Genomic DNA, 21,476 nt, shown 5'->3' with positions numbered 1-21,476 from the left:
TACGTCTGTAATGATATGTTAAGCTGTAATGACGTAACTATTCCAACAATTTTTTCCAACACCCTTCTCGTGCTTGGGATTCTGGATAAACCACTACCCCTTGTTCATTTTTGTGGGGCACTACATTAGAGCTTATGCCACTGCACTGATGTCACAATGTTAAAAGTGTGTGTCACTCTGGGCATTCGGAATTCCTCTAAGCTACAATATGTAAATTCAGAATATCCGAAGGGTAAACATCAGATGTTACCTGCAGGCTTCATGCTGAAACGCGTGTACGCAAAACACTTCCGCCGTGGTGGGCGACGCCGTTAGTGTAATCATACACGCAAGACAATTGCGGGCACATGGAGTAGTGGCAGCAACCTGAAAACGATACATTTTCTTGTTACATATGAGTAATCAAAAATATACATTCCCACATGTTTCGTTTTGTCGTTTGTAGGAAGCGCTAGTAAGGGAACAGCACTTGGTTGGTCACATGCAAGCCACAATGCGAGAGGTGCCGATATTTCGATTACGCGATCAAGAATTAAAAGTCTAGAACCATGCACACTTCCCCATGCAACTACTTCCCCAGCATCGTGAGACATGACACCCATGACATGACACCATGTATTCACGTATAGTGTAATGATATGCAGGAATGAAAAAGATGCCAACATACCTGTAATCCAGTGTCCCATAAGTTTGATTCGACTTTTTGGCAGCTACCATGAAGAGCAAATGCACGATTCACAAGTTTCGTTTCGCCATTTTCATTGTTGATTTCGCAAGCGTCGAGCAATCCCACGTGACCTCCTTTGGATCAGTGAAAAGTGAAAATTACTCGCGTCATGAACATATATGTTCATCTCAGCGCAAATCACGTTTTGCATGCTATAGAAGGAGGGGGGATCAATACTCTTCCTTTCGTGTTTTGATATCTTGTTGTTTTGCTACTCTCACTTCGGAGTTCGGATGGTGTCTAGCAACGTTGGGTACCTCGTTTCTTGTGTGTGTGAGCGAGTGGTTGCTGTTTACGATGTGTTCATATATCGCTTTGTAGTGCTGTAATGTGCAAATTAGCGGACTTTATAGCGGCTCTCTATTTTCCGTCGTTGTCTTTCGAGCAGCGCCTGTTGTTCCGGTAAAAATCGAGTTGAATGAATCGCCACAGCCCCAACGTATATCGCGCAGTGTTGACCAAGTCAAGCAGGAATTCTGGTGAGTAATGCTTTCGTAGGTTGCCTGTCTTAGTAGTGTGCTGTCCACACATAGTTGGATTCTCATAAGAGTAATTTAAATTAATCAAAACAGCTGAAGTGCCTGTAATAGATGTAACTCGGTATCCGTTCGTAGGTTTGCGCCGTTTCTAGTTGGTTGCGCGTTTAGGAACAACAAATTTATTCGAAGACGATAAGATACCGATAATGCATCACCGTACAGCAGCATTTACTCGTATCATTGTGAGCCATATTTCATTTGTTAAAATTTGTCGTCGTATTTCTTCAAAAATAAAAGCGCAAGTCGGCGTACTTGAATTGATCTCCAAGAACTGCTTACGTCGAACGTCTGCAAATGTTGTACTTATGTGCCTTCGCGCACCATAGTAGGCACAAAGCATATCTGATTAGAATAAATACTTCAAGAGGAAGTCATTCAAATACATTGTTATTTATAGCTGGTTTTCCATTCCAGGCATGGTATGTGGCTGCACGAAGGATTCCGAAAAAGAAAAACAACAACATGGCTAATAGGATGTTGCTGCCCAGGGAGTCCTGGCGAAGAGGTGAGCTGTTAAGATAATCATAAGGTTCTGTTGTGAAGTGAGAAATTTTGTAGTAGTGCACGAATGTTAATTCGTGCACTACTTTTATAAAAGCTATGCATGCATCATTTCATGAATTGTAATGTATTACTATTTGATATTCACATGTTTCCATTAAGGGAATGAACTACTGAACCTATATTCATATCATGGTCATGCTCCGTGTTTACCTGGAAGTCACATTTTTAAGGCTTGTCATTCTTTTGTCTAAATGAATATTTATGTTAACCTTGTATGAAATAGCAGACACGTATCAACACGTGTGCAGCTTGTGCACATTAAAACGAGCCATGTAGAGACAAATGCTTGTTGTTGTTGTTTTTAATATTCTAGCCTATTCATGGTTGCTCATCGCTTCTTGCAGGTTTACTCATTCCAGAAGCAAGAATTGTATCATTGTAAGGCGAATGGAAATAAACTGACATCGACTGAGATAGGTGCTCTGTCATGGCCAATGACTGTAGGATGGCTCCAAAAGCGTCACAACAAAGCCAATATTCATCTAGCTCTCTACAAGTAGCTAACTCCACATAGTAGCCTGCTTCACAGCCTACACTACCTTGTGGGAGTACACATTACACAATATGTGGCATTGTGCTGTGGTATGATAACATACCGTTTGTCTCGCAATATGTGTATATAAATATGATAAGGGCCCTAAGGGCACAGTGCATGGCTTATACCCTGCTGAATATATATCCATACCTGGCTGCGACATTGCATATAAATGCAGGTTACAATGCACATTTTGACATTTGGCCGTTATGAGACATCTTCGGCCGTAATGAGACTGCCTTCGGCCGTATTGAGACTTTGGCCGTAATGAGACACTTGGGGATTAAAGGATTATCGGCCGTATTGAGACTTTCGGCCGTATTGAGACATCGGCCGTAATGAGACTTCGGCCGTAATGAGATACAATCCTCGTATTACCCGCGGCTTATCTGCCAGAAAAATTTCAAAATGATCATAAAAACGCCTCCTGCGGCTTATCTGCGGTGCGGCTTATACGCGTGAAATTACGGTGTATACGGATGACTAGTATCGTTTTTTTTTCCTCCCGTTTACAGTGACCAGTTCTTGTGGCTTAATGGCTACGATGATGGCATTCCACGCAGTGAGTGGGGGGTGAATCCGGGCGCCGGCTGTGTATTTTTCGTGGATTTTCCTTAGACGCTTCGAGACAAATATCGGCACAGTTCCCTGTGAAGTCGGCCCTGGACGCAGGATCCCCCCGGGCAACATGTCGCCACACCGACAGGCAGTCCGCTCGGAATAGCACGCCACAACCACCACTCACAGTGATCGTTGAGGCGGCGATATCGTTATCGCGAGTGAACTGATGCTCTGAGGCTGGAACAACATAGAAAGGACAAATATATACAAAGCCTTGGAAGTCGCTGCGGAGGGGGGGGGGGATATGTTTATTAAGAAGAAAGGAAAGATCAGCCAGACGGAGGTCGGCTTGCTATTCCAAAAAAAAAGGAAAATGGGGGAACAAAAGAAAAGGAAAAGAACAAGAAGAAAAGAAAAGGAGAAGAATAAAGGAGAAACGGGGAAAGAAAAGAAAAGGGGAAGAGGAAAAGAAAAGGAAAAGAAGAAAAGAAAAGGGGAAGAGAAGGAAAGAAAAGGGGAAGAGAAGAAAGGAAAAGACAAAGGGTGTGTTAGCTTAGCTGACCTGGTAGAGCCCTGGATCGGTAATCCAGAAAATGTGGCTTCGAGTCCTACAGCTGGCGTACCTTTTCAGTGACTTTCATCTTTCGTTGTTATCGCGGTTATGTTTGCGAACAATGTGCCGCATAAATCAAAGAGAAAATGACGTTACTAAAATAAAGAGTAGTTCATTAGTTGGTACTTTACGATATTTTACGGAATTTACTCACGCAACGTTCAAATGCTCAGGTGCACAAATAAGGACAGGTATTCGTTCAGTCACTACGAAATGCTGCAGAAGACAAAAAGCAGGCACACAGACACACACTGAAAGAGAGGGAGAGAGAGAGAGATAAATGTGATGATAATGTCATTCATTCACCACCGATAAGGTCATTCACCGCCGCTATGGCGGTACACTGCCCCATTGCTCTTGCGGAAGGGATGAGAAAGGGATGATACGGTGCGTAAATACTGTGCATAGTTTTTGTTGGGTCTGTGGTTATCCGTGGAGGGCTTACATTTCTGTTAAAAAAAGTGAGGCTCGCTTGCCAATTTTCAAAGATCAATTTAAAAAAAATCCCAAATTAAAAATTGTTCAAAGCCTTCCTAAATGGCGGCAAAAGTTTCAGAAGGTAATTGCCGAAAGTCCCACAATCCCCCGGCGAGTACGTCGCCAGTTTGAATTTTTTATAACTTTGGGTGATAAAAAACACCCTGTATACAGGGTGTCTTTTTCAGTTGCACCAGATTTTTAAATAATCTATGCGAGCAGCATAATATGCACTTGAGTTATACGGCCAAGCTGACATCCTCTCGAAGAGAGTGTGTAACTTCTAGATTAGTAATTACCTAAGATTCCCTAATTAACTATAATGAGAGGCTTCCGGGCAAAATTGAGATAGGAGAATGGGAGATAATGCTCGCTGCAAGCCAATTTCGATACGAGCACGTAGGTTGAAATATCAATCGCTCAATTTTACTACGCAAATCAGTCCAAACCGAAGAACCGGGCGAACCGAGCTGTCCTTTTTCTGTATGTTGCTTAATTTTCTCTGTCGCTGTTTCTGCATCATACTTTATGTTTGTTTGCGTTTGCTTCTGGGAATAGCGAGCCTACATCATATCTATCCATTCCCTTCCTTTGTTTCTCTTCTATCAGCATTAAACGTATCCCCCCCTCCGCCCGAAGAACTGAGCCGTCAATGGCTAATTTGCGTACGCTTATTAATGAAATCAAGTTCCTAAATTTCAAATTTCACTTGGGATGCTGTCGAAACGTTTGTTTCACTGATCGTGACCTTCAGCGATCCAGAAAAAAGAGAAAGAAAGAAAACGAAAACGCGCTGACACCGAAGAGAGTGTGAAGAGAGTGCGTGCGTTACCGGGCATTCACACGAGCGACATTCCCCCAGAAGCGGAAGATGCGAAAAGCGTCATAGCTTTCTGCTGTCGCGTGAGCGCGAGCGCTCAACGTTGTGTCTTCACGTACACTGCTAACCGTGGGGAATATCCTTCTACGCAGCCACAACATATCCCGTAGCAGACGACAGGAAAACACGCTGACGGTGTCGTCTGCTAAGTGTCGTCTGCTAAATGCGCAGTACGCCACTCCCGATGTTCCGCACCGTGTGAATGCGCAACATAGCACGGGGAGGAGCTTCGGCTCTGTGAGCAGTGTTTTTTTTTCTCTTTTTCTTTCACTAGAATCTTCCGTGAGGATGTCGCTCGTGTGAATACACGGTTAGTTGAATGAGGCCCCTCGGTAAGTCGTGGAAGGGTAGGTGCCAGTGTAGCGTAGTGCACTCGCGCACAAGCGCAGTCACACGACAATCGAGAGGTGCCTGGTTCGACTCTATCCGCTGTCACGCTTTTTCCACGACCTGCCATATGTCAAGAACTTCCAGTCTTTGTAACCCCGCTCGTGGAACTGTACAAACTCGCAGGTAACAAGAGCAGTCACGAAGGGAACAAAAGGAAAGGGAAAAACGTGCAAAGACAGAGATTGCTGCGTTGTTTGCCGAAAAGAATAATAAAAAAGCGTGACCGCTGGGTGCCGGTGCCTACGTGTGAACCAGGCGGGTGGACACGTAATTGGCAGCGAACGGCTGAACGAAGGACCGCTTGCATACGCTGCACCGCGCAAGTAATATGCAATCCGAAACCAATTCATTAATAAAAAAAATTACTTTGAAGAACTTGGAGTTTCTGTATTCAACTCGAAAGTTTGCCAAGTCAAGGTAATGTTTTCGTGCAAAACTTTGGCTCCCCGTGTAGGAAATACCCGAAACTATTAACAAGACCTTCCCTATTGCTCTGGTAAGGAACAAAGATAAAGACAAAAGAAGTGGGAAAATTGTCGCCTGAAAAGGCGCCCTCATTTTGCGATCAGGCATCACACAGCATCTGAGTTTCTCTCTCTGCGTAACGCTAATGGCTGTCACTGATAAAAGTAAATTTTACTGCATACGCTATAGCCTTTGCATACGTAAAGGACACCGTTGGTAGTTCTGCGCATGCGCAAACAATAACAAGATCTGCGCGTATTGCGCAGAACCACTGCGCTGTACCTGGGGTTCCGCGTTTTCAATGTTTATTTTTGGGCGGATTCGGCGTATGTTTTTCGATGTTTATTGATTTTCGCAAAATCGGAGTTTTTCGATGTTTTTCCTAGTTTACAAGTGCCGCAAGAAATGACCGGAAGGCGTTTGCTTACCTTGTTCGTAACGAGGATTCTTCAGATTCACGCGGCGCCGCGATTGTACGTGCTCCGATATGCGCGCCGCACCTGTTCCACAGCCCACATTAACTGTCACGCGACAATACTTGCATACGACAACACTTTCCTTGCCTGATACTTCAAAATCTTGATTTCCGCAAACGTAGTCCGAGGCCCTCTTCCTTTTTCGTCCCATCTCGGGTGCCGCGGGAAGACAGGGCCGCCGTACGTGGAAAGTGGAGGTGTATGTACTGTCGCAACCTCTCCACTAAACAACTAAAGGCCGGTGACCGAGATTCTACTTGACGTCACGGCCCTAAAAGGTTCACAAGCGCGGTGGGCAGAGTTGTACACGTTACTCGGAAAAAGTAATTGATTACAATTACTGTTACTACTGCGCGAAAAGTTATTATTTACCGTTACAAATTACTTCATAAAAAATGTAATACGTTACCTATTAAAAATGTAACGCGTTACTCGTTCCCGTTACTTTTAAATTGTGGGCCATAGCAAAGCCAACAAGCCTGCAGTGAATGCAACTATGCAGCTCTTGTTACAAACTCTAAAATGAAACACCACCATATATGGTAAGTGAAATTCACAAGTACATTTGAAAGCAACACACAAAACACATACACGCGTTTATTACAGATTTGTTTGTTGAAAAGGGTTGCCATTGTTGAAAGAACGTTAAAAAAGTAATCGATTACTCAGTAATTGATTACCGAAAATTGTAATCAGATTACTTGGAAAATTACTTGCTCACAACATTAATTGATTACGTTAAATATTACTGAAAAAAGTAATTGAGTACTAGTAACGCGTTACTTACAACTCTACGGTGGCGCACCTACGATGGCAGAATAATGAGATTGCGAACAGCGCATCCGATCCGGGACAAAGGGAATGACCCTGGAACACTCAATGTGGCCGCAGGTCACCCCAACCCTAGCAAATACCAACAAAAGAAGAGTAATAAAGGAAAGCCTGCTTTGCATGTTGGAATCTTGAGATGAGCAGCAATTTAATTAATTTTTAATTTTAATTAATTTAGCAGCAATTTAAGCTGTCATGGCTCCTGGAATGTTCCTCTGTATTCGATGTTTTTCGGTTAAAACCGAATGAGGGAAAATTTCACCGCCCTATGTTTTTCGATTTTTCGATTAAAATCGAAAACGCGGAACCCTAGCAGCCTATACCTTACGTACGCAAATGCGATAGCTAACGATACACACTAAAACTATTAAGATCCTTATGGCATAACATATCAGTTTCTGATCTGTCTTTCACCTCTTTTGTGTGTGATGTTTCTAATGTGCCGTTTTACACCTCGTTCATCATCGACAATAACTCCGAAAGAACCGACGCGAATTATTGGGACAGTTTCTGTGTAATTTGATGTAATGCGTAGCAAGAGCTCAAGAAGAATGTTGAAAGCATACCGGAATTCCCTCTCTGGCAATCGAAAAAAACGTCATTCAGACACGTCCAATCAGGGAGGGGCCGGAGGGCCTCGGGCGACCTGAGCTATAGGGTAGGAGCACGCCTGCAGGTCGCGGAGACTCCGTGGTCGGCTTGTGGAATGTCACTTCTGGTTTAGTCAGGAGCGTAAGAACGTGTTTCACGCAACATGGTCGCGTAAAAAGCCACACTGGTAAGTCGTAAGTCGGTGCATTTACCGAGGACTTTTCACGCAGCACATTGCAGTGCCAACACGAAAGGGACGAGCACGGAGACAATCAGCTGCTCCGCGCCCCCATTCACGTGCTTGTTATTATCGCTTAGGCTTCCTTAGCTGCAAAGGGGGTGCGAAAAAAGTCTCATTTATTTAATATGTAAGCTGTTTCCGCACCGCTTTCATACGCATGTTTCCGGACGTGATAGCCCTTTTAACCATGAACTATCACGCACACATTTTACCTTAGATGCTCGAAATGGTTTCGTCGACCCCAATGCATAGCTGACATCTTTGCAGGACGTCTCTCGTCGCACTGATGATTTCGGTTCTTACGATTGACTTACAAGCGTTCTCAGGTCTGCGCAGTAGACCGTCGGGTGATTCCGGTTCAGCCTGGTTCACAGGTTCCTTGGTTCGGCACAGAAATAAAGGTCCAATGACGTATAAAGGTCGGGAGACAGAGGAGGCCATTCCAGAAGGCCAAAACGTACCATCGATTTCCGGGGAAAATGACTGGTCACCCTGTGTCCAGAATGAAGCGGAGCGCCATCTTCCTGAAAATATACGTCGGTATGTACTTGTCGAGCGGTAGGCATTCTATGAAGGAAAGCACAGCTTGTACAACTACCCGTCTGGCGTAATAACTGGATGTCAAGTTTCCTCTATAATGTTTGTAATTCATGAAGAGTTGGCTATGCGGAAGCTGTCAGCCGAGTGGGTGCCCGGATGTTGAAATTCCGATGAGAACGAGCGCCCAATGGATGCCTCCGAGTTGGTCGCATACTTTTATTGTGCGGCTTGTCACAGTTGATAAAACATGGTGCATCACCATGATCTTGAGACAGAGCAAGAGTCCGTGAATTGGCGGCAGTCGAGTTTTCCGAGGCCGAAGAAATTCACGACTCAACGATCAGCGGGAAAGTTCATGGCCACCGTGTTTTTGGGACAAGGAATCTGTTCTGATGATTGACTATCTCCACAAGGGGGAAACAGTTAATACGGCGTGCTACCAGCTTTCTCTTCCGGTTTAAAGGAGGCTTTAAAAAAGAAGAAAAAAAAAACGACACGGAAAGTTACTTAAGGCGTTGTGCTTTTGCAGGTCAATGAACCGGCTCACAAAGCAGGCAAGACAATGCGGGTTCAGAAGGACTTGCGATTTGAATGGATCGAACATCCGCCGTACTCGCCTGATCTTGCCCCATCGGATTATTTCTGTTTCCGGACTCGAAAATATATGGATGGAAAGGAATTTTCCGAGGATGCGGAGATGATAGGAGCAGCCGAAGAGTATCGGCGTCCTCCTCTATTTGCAACATGCACCCTGGCGGTGCATTTCGTCATTGTGAGCTTCTAACAGGTACAGACGCTGTGCGGGACGTGTTATGGAGCCGGAGTGTGAATGTTCTTGCGATGTCATCGCGTCCTGGGTGGCTCATGATCACGACCGCAGTCTCCCGTAAACAAGCTCCTATATCGGAGATGAGACGCGGAATTTCTGCTTTCAAGGGTTAAAAGCCTCACGAACGAGGTGCCAAGTGCGTTGAACTTCGAGGTGAATGTGTCCAGTTGCTATAAACATTTTTGCCTCGAGGCCGCGTCCTTCCCTGACAGGCCGAGAATTTTTCATCCGCCTCCCGTATGTTGGACAACGTTATGCCTCAACGCCGAGTGTCAGTAATTACGATAAGTAAGTACGTTCCCACTACGCCAGTGAACGTCGCGAAAGTCGTGAACGACGGAGATGCCGCTGAACTTGTCACGTTCACACACCAATCAGCGAACCCATCGGAAGCCGCGAAGGTGTCGAAAGCCGCAGTGCGAGAGTAGAGATTGCTTCTACTTTTGCCGGGAAAGACGCGAGTCTGGACCAATCAGGGCGCTCCGCGAGCGAGAATGCCGGGACGGGAGAGCAGCGGCGTGGACAAGAAACATGGCGGATGCGTAACCTTGGTCTCCGAAATTATAATCAAGGCTCTAAAGTAGCGCTAAATGTTCTACGACAGCAAACGCAAGAGGAGCAGAAACGTAAATACTCTTCTACGTTCTACTTTCACAAAATAGACACTCTATACACGCGTATTTTAGGCTCCGTATACATAGTAGGTACGCGGCCTGTATCGCAAGGATTTCTGACAAAAAAGACTACTGTCTATACAATTTCTATAGAACGTGATAGGGATCCTAACTACTTGTAAAGAATTACTACCTAAACAACAGGTTTTCAGTAGAAATAATTTTTCCTTCTGACGTCCTTTTTTTTTTCTTTTTTCTTTTGTCAACCTCTGCCACCGCACATTTTATTTTTTCCCCATCCTTTTCTTTCTTGGTTTCCCGGACTTCGAATAACGGAGAATGGGTTTAAAATCGACTAACAAAAAGGTACCAGGGCTCCGAAGTTGAAAAAAGCGCACCTAGAAAGGAAGTGACGCTTTCTCTCTAAGTAAGAACCAATACTATATAGTGCACTATAGTACTATATACTATACTATACTATATAATATTACTACTATATAGTGTTTTGAGAGCTTCCGTGAATCCGAGAATTTTGCTCGCCTTTAATCTAATCGAAGGGTGACGTGTCTAGAGATTAATCTAGTTACACATACAAACAACTGTGAAGTGAGGAGTAGCTTGGAGTATTAATTCACCATCAACATAATATCTGTGTTTCTTACTGATCTTGGCTTGAGACACTTACTAGGTCCATAGAAAATCAAGCATACGCAGTGCCACACAATCGCGGGTTTCCCTGTCTTACTCGCAATAAACGGTCCATGTATAAACATTGTGTATTTCTATACACTTCCTACAGACACATGTAAATACACAACGTATCGAGAAGTTGTAGAAAGCAACACAGGTTAGAAAAATCAAGCTTGTCAATGGGACTTCAATACAGTTTATTTAGATTAAGTGGATAGAAAGTAGCAGTGGATAGATTCTAAGTACAGTCTATAAAATGAAGTTAGGAATGCGATAGACAGAGTGTCTCGACTGTGTTGAGACATGCGTAGATGCATGCCGTCTGCTGCTCGCAGCGGGCATCGCTTTTCAGGTTGCTGTATAAAACGCAATAAATACGTGTTTTGCAATTGTTATCTTGATTTATCACCATGACATTATACGTATCACACGTGTCGAGCTTGAGTACAGTTCGAAGAATGAAACGAATCAGTTTTTGAAGCGGAGGACGGTACGGCGTTCGGAGCGCAGTGGAACGAGAGGGTCGCGAAAGCCGTAAAAGCGGTGAATGAGTTCCCCGCGTTCGAGGCTTTCGATGATGTAGTGTGAACGTAGTATGACGGAAAGGTATTTGCGTTATTTTTATTTGGTAGTAGTATCCCGTTACATTTTCGAATTTGTAGCGACGCTAGTATTGCGCTCCTCTTGAGCAAAGTGGCAGGTTGCGGATTACGTTACCAGAGATGGGGGTACTTCGAGACGAAGAACTCAAGTACGGCTTCAAGTACATTTTCTGAGTACTTGTACATTCCCATTTGTGTACTTTGCATTGTACTTTAAGTATTTTTCTCTATTACTTCGTCATCGTGTACTAAGCACTCGAGTGGAAATGCAAGGCAAAATATCGAATACATTAAGTAAGTTTTCTGCCTTGAAGCAGTAATTTTAACAAGAAAATAGATTGCTGCCCTCCTTTTTCACTGTATACCAAGAGAAGCAAGGACGAATAAATCGGGACATAAAAATACTTTCCACTAGCACAGCTGGTTGCCTGAGCAGCTGTAAACGGAAATTATGCCACTGGTTACAGCTCATATCAGCTCGTTCACGTTCAGGTTCCTACAGAATTAGCTTTTGTAGCATTTAGTTAATCGAAACATGAGTACCTTACCCATATTTTGTCACTACCAAACGGTGACACTTGCAGACTGCAGTCGCCAAGAGGAACCACTGCTGGACCGTCTCCGTCTCAACGTTGCCCGCACCCCATTGCTTCTTTACAAAATGGGCCAATCCAGCTCCCCCTTGTGTTCCAGCAGTGACGAGGTGGCCGACATTCCTCATTATCTTCTGCACTGCCAGCAGCACATTTCCCAAGGGCAAGCCCTCCGTCGCCGTCCAATGCAGCTTGGGTGCAACACAATGTCCATGGCCACCCTTCATGGTCCCGTGCCTCGGCCTACCCAGCTACGTCACCACAGCTCTGTTCCGCTTCCTGAAAGACTCTAGCCTTGCGCCTGCCCTCTGACTGGGATTTCTTGTGCCATGTCGTGCCTGCCTGTACTGCACTGTTTTTCTTTCTTTTTTGTTTATTTTGAATTGCTTTCTGTTTTGGAATAACAAGCCGGCATTGGCATGGCTAACATTTCCATTTCCTTTTATTATATTATACATATTCCTCCCCCTACGGTTGCAATGTAGAAGAAAGAACACACAGCACGAATACAAAATAAATATATAAAAAACTGGAGCAAGGAAGACACGCAAGACAAACTCTACCCACACTGCAAGTTTTCCCCTCTTCAATATGTACGCACTCAGTTGGAATGTACTTGACAAGTACTTTAAAGCAGTGGTTCCCAAAGCGTGGTCCGCGAACCCTCGGGGGTCACTGGAGAGTGTTCGTGGGAGTCCGCGAGGATCGAAGACAGCCCGAAAACCGCCTTGGCGAGTGCTGGTCAAGTATCGCTGAGAGAGGCGATATTGATAAATGATACTATAGAAGGCAGAAATCTACTACTTAATTGTTTTTAATAATTGGGTGTTTACGTCGCGAGACAACTTAGATCATGAGCGACGCCACAGCGGTCGGTCTGTGGATTGCTTTTGCCCACCTGAGGGTTCTTTAACGTGCGATGAAACCTCATCACACGGTACCCCGTATTTAACGTCCCTCGCGGAAGACGGCGTGTCTAAGCAACTTGTACCGTGCCACCAAGTTGCTGGCATCCACGGCCGGGTTCGAACCCGCGATCTCGGAATCAGAAGGCGAACACGATACCGACTGAGCCACCCAGGCCGGTGAAATCTACGACCTTCTCATTTCCTGCATGGCGGTGCCTCGTTTGCTTCTTTGTATTGCCTTTTCTTTCTTCACGTCCATTATTTATGTAAACATGGATCGTACTCAACGGGTGTCCTCGAATGGATTCTCAGTCGTTTTGGGGGTCCGACACAACGAGAAGTTTGGGAAACGCTGCTTTAAAGTACGGGTTCCAGTAATTGCACTTTACCTTAAGTATATTTAAAATGCGGTACTTTGTACTGTACTTCAAGTACCATTGACGTCAGGTACCGGAGGTACAATTTTGGGTACTTTGCCCATCACTGTCCGTTACTTGTGAATCACCTCATCCCATCGTCATTCATGTAGTTGATGTTGTTGTCCGTTACTTAGTTTCAGTAGCGGGCACAACATTGCGACGGAGTGTTTTTTTTCTCATACGAAGTTAGCGCGTGGAAACATTAAAAATAACGTGCATAGAGTTGATTATGTGAGCTGAGAAATCGAACGACAGAAAGTGAAAGTTCCACGCTCTGCTAACAAATGACGTCTTTCCAAAGGAACCAATTTCACAGTACGCATAAACTTCTCGAACAACCTACAGAGAGTTCATCACGGTAAAATTGTAACTCAAGAGTCTTGGGTAGTAAGAAGTAACTTGCAACTACAACGTGCATTTCTTCCGTAACCAGTTGCAGTAACCAGATGCTTTTTTGAGGAACGTAATTTGTAACTGTGACTATAGAGTTATCAAATCAGCCGTAGATTGTTATACTGCGATTAAGTTACTCAGGTAGTGCCATATTTTCCCGCAAATTAATATCCGGACGTTTGTGCCATTGATGATGACAATAGCAGTCAAAAGATATGTAGATGTAGGCGCTACTTGATGTGGATCCGGCTAAGTGCGGGGAAATTAACGGGACTCGCAATTAGGTGTCCTACTCTAGGATAGCTTATGCGGTTTGTCGATGGGAGCGGGCCAGTCCCACAACGCATTCGCTGCATCAACTGGTCCCTTGTCTATTCCGTTGAGGGCTTATCCGGGCGCCTGCAGGCTTCCGCGCAAACCGCCCCACGTGCTTGTCGTCCGTCACATCACGTCGATGAGGGAGCGATATGTCTTCCAGAATGGCGCTTTATAGAACGGGAGCACTCCGGTTGAATGATATTTTAGTGTCGAAAGGGCTGTGCCTGGGCTCAAGTGGAAGAATATTACGGGCAATAACTGAGAAAACGAAGGAAAGTTCAGCAGCTTTTGAGAATCGCGGTAAGTGTTTTTTTTTTTTTTTTTTACGTGGTTTTACCTGTACTGAAATGTTCTGATGTTCTTAGAAATGTAGTGATTGGTGCTAATCTTATTTGTACGACGTTCTGTCTTTCCGGAGCGAGTGTTGTCAAAGAATGCGCTGTAATGTGTGTGGTTGTCACAGAGTTACTGAAGCCAATTCTTCATATACTCTCTACAGAACCCACTTGCTTACTTTTCAAGTGTTCAGGGCACCGACAAAGAGATGCCCAAGTTCGAAGCTACAGAAAGTAAATTCAATACAGAAAGTAAAAAAAGATAAAGGTTGCTATATTATTATATGTGTCATATGACTTTCAGCATTTCACTTTACGGCCCTAGAAGGCCAGGAATGTCTGAAGCCTTTTTTATGGGGCTCATACAAACTGTGTATAATTTCTGACTAGGGTTACACATCATCTACAGACATTCTACTGGAAAATGTGTACCGGCTACACAAAGGGTGTACAAAATATGTCTGCTTTCTGCGACTACGAGAACAGGCATGTAATACTTACTTAGAAATTCTGACTATTTTCTGTCACCTTAGGTGACAAGTGGTATGTAGACAATTTGCAGAAAAATCTGCACCAATTGCCCTTAGAAATGATACAGGGGTGATAGAAAGGGTACAGAAAGTATGTGCATACTCTGTACTGCGCAGGGTAACAGGAGGTACACAGACTTTCTACAGAAAGTCCAAAACTTTTTTGTAAGGGGATGTTTCGCCGCTAGGGCAGCACCCTATCCCATTGCTTGAGGGGGAGAAGATGGTGAGTGATGATGAAGATGAATGTTCAGAGTTCACGCAGGAGCCCTGTTGCTGCTAAGAAGGAGATGAGAGCTTGAAGAGCTCGTATAGCTGATGCGCAGGATTGACCGAAGGCCCCCAAGCAGTTGAGGAAGGGCAAGTGAGGGTGTCCCAGTGGCTTCAAGTTGGCGCTGGAGGACGCGTCGCTCATTGAAATACTTCTGACAGTCGATGAGAATGTGCTGGACGGTACTTGGAGTATTACAGCAAGGGTATAGCATTGTGTTACTATAACCTAGCTTATGGCGAAAGTATGGGGTGAATGCGACGTTCAAACGAAGTCGACGGATGATAGACGTAATGGTCCGACGAAGGGTAGACGGTTAGACGAGTAGCTTTTTTTGCGAGCTAGCTATAGCTGCCACGTTGCTCTTCACAACGGACGTGTACGACTAACGGGGCTCATCTATACATAGTGTACTTCTCTTAGTTAGGCAACCACAAGTTAATGCACTTATAGTACGTACCTTGCATTTTTTGTATACTGGAACTGGAGAAGGTAAATGACATCGTTTTGTTTCTGGGGGATGGCGGCCGTGTGGCACACTGGTCTGAGATTTTTCTGCAGTCAGGCTTTGTGATATTTTGAACATTTCGTAGACGGGTGAAATAAATATTCTATTCAAGCTATAGCTGACACCAATATGCGATGATGACGAAGATGGTGAAAGGGGAAAAAAATAAAAGAAATAAAAGTAAAAAATGTAGTTAAAAAGTTCCTGACTAATGTATAGTTAACTGTTCGAATAACCAACGCTTAGCGGGATAGCGCTTCCCCGATGCCTCCAGTTATAGTGTAAGGGTGAACTACCAATTGTTGCATTTAACGAGTGTCATCGCTGCTCGACAAGTGTTTGCCTCTTTGACGTTCTCATCATTCTTGATCAAGAAAGCGAGGACGGATGCGTCGCACACAGTGTTATCCCCCTTCTGGCACGACACTCCATTTGTCGCGCTTAAATAAGCTCCTAATTGAAGCTTTCGTGCTGTGGGAATTGTACGTTCCATCAGGCCCCATTCAAGCACGTGCTCTTTCCCACACGGCCAGCGGAGCGTCTTTTCAGACGTCGCGCTCGGATAGTGTCGCTTAACATATCCTGCGTGTGTGCCATTACAGCAAAACTTGAAGAACGAGACATCGCTCGACAGCCACATGGACACCACTCGGGTTGCATATGGCGATCAAGAATGGGGCATTTGTGCAGTGATGGCCACTAACTACTTCTACAGTAGTTTAACTATAACTACTAACTACTTCGCGATGGAGTAGTTTAACTAGTAGTTCAACTACTCTTCAGAGGAGGTAGTTAAAACTACTACTTGAACTACTGCAATGTATTTTAACTACATCTATAACTACTTAACGTTGCCGATTCACACCAATCACATTCTATAGTGTTCTTGGACACCTAACTATGAATCACAAGCAGTGAGTGGAGATTTAGTACACATGCACGGCACAATTGCTCTGCACCTCCGTTCTCATCAAACAAGTAGCTCAAGGTAAAAGTCGGAAGCACAATCGTGCCGTAAAGCTTGCGGCAAAATCGGAAGTAGTTGGCAGCCTGCAGTAACCAAACTACTGTAGTTAACTACTCAAAATAGTAGTTTAACTAGTAGTTGTCACTACATTTCTGCAAGTAGTTGATAACTACTTTTTAACTACAATCAGGTAGTTTAACTAGTAGTTTAACTACATGTAGTTAACTACTGGCCATCACTGCATTTGTGTATAGAAAAGGGTGGTGGTTCTGCTTAGATAAAATATCCGCACTTAGGACGTTTGCGGAATAATCTGATCGATATTTGCGCAATCTATACGTGAATGGTTAGTATAAGTAAGTGGCTCTGTTTCGGGCCTATCGCATTCATGATACGGCTTTGACACTTACACTACGCCAGTACCACCGTACACCAGCACATCCCTGATGGTGGTGGTCTTAACCACCCCTGGTCTTCTTAAAAAGAGTAACGTACCGACTGCTATGGTGTGTCAACTTAGGCCTACCGAATTGAAGTGTATACTGACGGCTCAGCCTATCAAGGCGAACTGACAGCTGCATTTCACGTCCTACAGGACGGAATTGGGCAAGGATTCAAATACCACTAGACTACAGAAGCTGAGACCTTTGCTATATTAGCCGCTCTGAGATACATCGATTCGTTCGCCGACACGCAGAGCTTTGTGAAACCTGACAGACAGTAAAGCAGCCTTGGAGGCTGTTACAGTAGACATAGTGACTGGAATCTTCGACCAGTACATCTACCCTGCACCTCAACCAGTATATCATGCAAAGAGACAACGATGAGGGAAGCCGAATACTATTCTAATGATTGAAATTGGGCTCGCAAAAGAATCAACAAGGTAAAGGTAGTAAGCGACGAGATGCTCGCTAGACCCCCACAGGGATGGTGGAATTTCCCAAATAACCCATAATAACCCAATACACCCATGCTACAGTGTGTGTGTGTGGGGGGGGGGGGGGGGGGTCAACAAATCAAACTCTTCTTAATTCGCCCGTGCAAAAAAGGCCGTTATTTTACTTCGTAATTGTCACTTTACATTTATTGCCGCATTATGATGTAGTCCTCACCGTCCTCAAGATGCAGTCCCAATGGCAACACGACATCAGCAACCACTCTGTGCTTTACACCGTAGATCCCATATTGTCTCTTCCCCTGCCCCGACGGACCGCAGTCCTCCATCGCATGATACTTAATGTGGCCTTTACATCGGCTTTGAAGCAACGGATCGGCGTCGATGCATCCAGCCTCTGTTCCACCTGTGGAGTGCTCATGGAGTGCTCATTTCATGCTCCTGGTAATTGTTGATTGCATTATTTATTTATAATTTATTTATTGCACAATAATAATAATAATAATAATAATAATAATAATAATTTTTTTTATTCGTGCCCAAGAACGGCCGCTAAGGCCATGGCAACGTAGTACGTAGCACACACGTCAAACACCAGGATGTGTTCTGTTTTCATATTTGCAGACACGAAGGGGAAAAACTCATTTGCAGATCAATCCCCTCATTATACCGGTACCATGCTCCCCCCCACCGAGGTAACTTGATGAGGCAAAGCCAGCTATGCTTGGGACGAACCATTCACTCTGAGATCGCACGTCTCAGTGTTCAATTGGCTAGCCTATATAGATTTGTGTGTGCCGGCAGCGTGTGAAGCAAAACTGAAAGTGAAAGCTCGTTCGCTATTTAGCGCCATCGTTTTCCCATTCGGGTTTCGCAGCCATACTGCGATTCTTATTGTGAAGGGGCTCATTATCTCATTCCCCACATCACCACCAACAATGGGGGTAGAGCATCGCCCCTAGCGATGAGACTCCCCATTCATCCTCCCAAAATAAAGTTTTTGCTGTTGTTGCTGTTGGGGTTCGTCGCGGCCAAATGCGGGACCCATAAGTAGGCTGGTAAGACAGCGGGACTACGACCGTAAAAATGAGACCTGTCCCACCTAAATCGGGACGTCTGGTCACATTAGGTTGACATCAATTAAAATGTTACCTCCCTTTTCTATAAACGTACTGGGCGACGATTATAGGTGACATGGGGCGCACAACAAAACACACTGATAACAACAGGAGGCCGATCAACTTTTCTCTATAAACTTTTCGCGCGTTAAATGCATCACTTCAGCCCGTGATTCGCCACGAGGTCTTGCGCGGTCCTACCAAAGCTGCTTTGGAGCGCGCGAACTTATATATATATATAACTATATATCGCTATGTGAAAGTTCAAGATCGGGGCACACAGGCAGAAAGATAATGTGGCGCGTGGCAATATTTCACCTGTATTTATTTGGTGCCGCTCGTTTCTGGAAACTGGATTGGATAGGATCGAAATGGATACGCCTAGCGAACGACGAACGCAATGAATTTTCCAGCCATTTTGATCAGCGCCGTCTGAATGGAAAAACGGCAGAATTATTGCGCGGAACCACTTGCTGAACTGAAAAAAAAAAGAAGGCTATAATCTTTTGATTACGCAACATTATTAGGCGGAATCAAAAACGGACATCTGTAGCAATAAAATTCAGTAATAGAATGCTGAATTTTACGCGTGTTCCTCCTGACTTTTCCATGTTGTCAAACGAAGACAAAACAGCGCGCTACAGTGGAGTTAATCCCGTCGCCCTTCTTCAAGTAGATAATCTATAGCCATCCGCTTGCAGTAGCCTCCATCAACAGCGGATCAAGTCAGCAATTTCCTGCATTTCGAAACACCGGTTTTGGCAGTTTTGCCCCACGGCTATCGCTACGGCCATCGAATCCAACATGCGCTTTCTGTTTCCACCAGCTCCCGTGGCATAGTGGTTAGGATGATCGCTTTCCACGCTGAGACTAGGAGGTGATACGGGTTCGAATCCTGTCCCTGGGTTTTTCGAAGCACACAGTTCTCCCTGAAGTCGTCCCAGGACGCACACTGATCCCACTGTCTCCCATTCCTTCCTGCTGTCATCTGTACGCCGCTGACAGCCAGAGTTGCTTCGGAGCGCTAACACGGAAACGGAAGCTTTTGTTTCTGTCAAAAAAAAAAAAAAAAAAACAGAAAAGGAACGCTACGTTAACTTGGCAAATTTCCTGCTCCGTTTCTCGCGACTGAAAATTGATCAAAGTGCTCGCAAGCCGCCGCAACATTTCGCCGAATATAAATACTGTTGCCCCATAGCTTTCAGACAAGTCAATTTCTTGCGAATATTTTGTCTATAATATATTTTGTGGAACATTAGCTGTAATATTATACCCCACCAGTACGGATGATCTATCCCTTACTTCTTCTACATGTATAGCATCGGCTTTCTATTTTCTTCTACACGTTGCCGGCTTATACTGAGGGTTGTAGTCAGTGGTTCCCGAGGAGCTGCTCATCTACACAAGGGGGCGCTGATGAGGTTGCAATAAGGCCGAAGCAGCTGTCCACTGCTGGTAACGCGACTTTTCTGTTACGAAGTCGTGTTATGCGTCGTTGCCCATTTCCACACTCTCCAAGCGAAACTCACGTGTCCCGCGCAGCCGTTAACGTTTTCTCACCTTTTCGTATATAACCCAATAAATACTTATAAATAATACTTTAATAACTAATACTTTAAATACTTACCTTATTCACTCGCGAGTGCTAGTCTTTTCCCATTTTTGCCCGTTAATAACCCAATAAACATTATCCAGTATATCCGTCGTGGCCGTACGTGTTAGTTCACGCACGGTGGTATTTTACACTATGGTCAGGGCGATATGGTGCAGCTGATTGAGGCTCGCGCAGCCGCACTATTTTTATAGCGTTGCTTACAGTACCTTAAAAGTGTAAACGGCGCCTTTATATTGTCACGCACTCGTAGCGCTAAACAGGACCTGGTAGCGGCGACGACAGTCTCGGAACCAGGTCGAGATAATGGCTGGCATTGTTTCTATAGCGTCTCCCGGGTGCCGTGAGGAGCCAATGACACCGACGGTACCCTCTCGTCCAGAGAATTGACCCAAAAATGTGAGCGTTCTTTCTTTCGCCATAGTCATCGCACCTCTGTTCCGCTTCAACACGCATCAGGATCACGAAACATAGTTTCCTTCCGGCCCTTTAATCGCTGCTTTGGTGAAGGAAACTCCGCGCCGTTTTTACTTGGCAGCACAAAACTGGCTCCAAGTGTAAGCATTAGTTGCGGTTCGCTTTCAATTTCTTAAATGGCTGATAAGGCGTCCGGTCATAATTCCAAGGTGTCCACAAAAACTTAGTCGTGGAATTGTTTAAGTCTTTTCTCCGTATGTCCGACTTGTGAAGTCGCTATGCCGAGTAAAGATTTTCGCCGCAACGGGTACCTTCCGTGAAAAAAAGAAAAAAGTTACCCAAGAAAGAACACCCTTCGTGATAGAACCATATTTTGTCTTGACGGCTTAAATACATTGAACAAAAAACAGCTCCCGGCACCAGGATGTCGAACCGAAACGGTTCTGGTTTCGGTTTTCGTACCGTTTCGACAAAAATGGTTCAGCTCTTAAGTAAAAAAATAAGGTTCATACCGGTTCGAACCAGTTTTGACGTCGCCACAGACGCCATCTATGACCTTCTCTGTGAACTGGTTTCGGATCGCCTTGTGGTCGTCGTAGTCGCAGTGAAGCGAACCTGGGGGTGTGAGAGGGGTGTGGGAGGATCGCAAATCCTCCATTTTCTTTTCCGTAGCATCGGCGACTTTCATAAAGTCTGGCGTGAATACCACTTTTCGTGAATACGTGAATACGTGGACTTTTGGTTCTTTGCAATATGCTGCTCATAAAATTTTCTGAGGAATCACTTCGATTCTGAAGCCATTCCACTCGGGGTTTTAAGAGAAATTCAAGAAATTATCTGGAGGAGGACCAGCTGCAAATTTCAGAACGGCAGATGATGCGATAGAACATACTTATGTGGGCCTATTGACCGTGATGGCTAAAACGAAACGACAGTGACAACCCCCAAAACACCGAACAGTGCCGTAAGCACACTCATGGCGTGTGAATGTAAGCCTGGTTTCAAAAAAATATGTCACACGGCTTTT

At 44.7% G+C, this 21,476-nt stretch overlaps 1 protein-coding gene and 1 long non-coding RNA gene across 3 annotated transcripts in view; one reads left to right on the top strand and one right to left on the bottom strand.

Annotated features, from left to right (window-relative positions):
- Positions 1 to 21,476, bottom strand: part of LOC135400193 (protein cordon-bleu-like) — a 205,289-nt gene that overhangs the window by 159,833 nt on the left and 23,980 nt on the right. The window lies entirely within an intron of this gene.
- On the top strand, positions 710 to 2,242 carry LOC135399507 (uncharacterized). The gene is made up of 3 exons (XR_010424313.1): positions 710 to 1,206; positions 1,681 to 1,771; positions 2,175 to 2,242. It is a non-coding gene; the product is annotated as an uncharacterized LOC135399507 (long non-coding RNA).

This window comes from Ornithodoros turicata, chromosome 7 (assembly GCF_037126465.1).
Source record: "Ornithodoros turicata isolate Travis chromosome 7, ASM3712646v1, whole genome shotgun sequence".
Lineage (NCBI taxonomy): Eukaryota > Metazoa > Arthropoda > Arachnida > Ixodida > Argasidae > Ornithodoros > Ornithodoros turicata.
This window is presented reverse-complemented; position numbering and strand designations above follow the sequence as displayed.